Source organism: Xiphophorus maculatus, chromosome 15, assembly GCF_002775205.1.
Source record: "Xiphophorus maculatus strain JP 163 A chromosome 15, X_maculatus-5.0-male, whole genome shotgun sequence".
NCBI classification, from domain to species: Eukaryota; Metazoa; Chordata; class Actinopteri; order Cyprinodontiformes; family Poeciliidae; genus Xiphophorus; species Xiphophorus maculatus.
Window position 1 is genome coordinate 1,894,013 of NC_036457.1, and position 1,392 is coordinate 1,895,404.

The window sequence follows — 1,392 nt, forward strand, 5'->3', positions numbered from 1 at the left end:
ATCACACCAGCATCACTCAAGCCAAGTTTGGTGCAGCTCGGTCGAAACATGTGGAATCTAGAAGCAAACGTATGGCATCGGCGTTACAGGTCACTTCGCCACGCCGCCACGCCCAGCTGCTATCTCAAAGCCGGTCAGGGTTGGAATCCTCAACACACCAACATGTCTTCTGTGTCTGGACACAGTTTCATGTTGATTAGGTCAAAGGGCTAAGAGAGCGACCGCTCACAGTAAAACATGACACTTCCTGTTCTCAGGGGGCGTGGCTTAAGTGATGTCATCATTTCACCACAGGGTATTTTAGGACATCCGATGCTGATCAATCACTGAAAGTTTGGTCCCTCTATGTGTTTTTTTATAGGAAATATAAGAGTTTCGTGTTTCATGGCGAGTAGGTGAACTTTGACCCCTGCTAACCCCCCTTCAACATACTCCAAAACTCACCAATTTGATAACTTTAAATCAAACATGCCTTATGATCAGACTGACCGAGTTTGAAGTCGATCAATCGAAATCCCTAGGAGGAGTTCGATCAAATACGAAGGCTGTAAACGTCAAAATCGAGGAAAAAAATGGACGTTCAAGACAAAATGGCCGACTTCCTGTGATAGTTGGCTAATAACATTAAATGTAAGTTCTGAGTCTTTTGGTGAGCTCTACAAGTGTACCAAATTTCATGTCTCTACGATGAAATACGTTCATACCATTGTGTCAACAGAAAATTGCTAGTTGCCGCCGTTCAGCAATTTTTTTGCGATTTTTGCGACAACCTTAAAATTCAAAATTTTTAAATTTTCTAGTCGCGACCGCCAAGTTTGGTGAGTTTTTGAATATGATAAAGCCCCCAAAAAGGCACACGAAGAGGTGGGAAGAATCGTAATAATAATAATAATAATAAACAGTACAGATACAATAGGCCTTCGCAGCGCTTTGCTGCTCGGGCCTAATAATAATTAAAGCTGCAAGCAGCCTCGGGCGGCCCTCGCAGCAAGCGCCGCTCCGGCCTATTGGCCACCGCGGGGGTTCCGGCCACCGCAGAAGCTCTCGCGCGTTTTCCAGAGTCGCAGCCCGCTCCCCACCGCGGAAGCTCTGCCGCAGTTTCCAGCATCGCCGCCCGCTAGCCGCCGCAGAATCTGTCGCGCATTTTCCCCACCCGTCCACCGGGCGACAGGCGTGAATGCGTTCGGCGGCGCTCCCCGACGACTGTCGAAAAATCTGGCGCAGATCGGTCTATGCGTCGAGGAGATACAGCCCATGTATTAACTTAGGGGGCGCAGTGGAGCCAAATTACATTTCAAACCCGTCGGGCTCTTTAGAGGTGAACAAAGGTCATACATATCCAGTTTGGCGCCAATCGGATGATCTATGCCTGAATAAGAGCCAAACGTATGT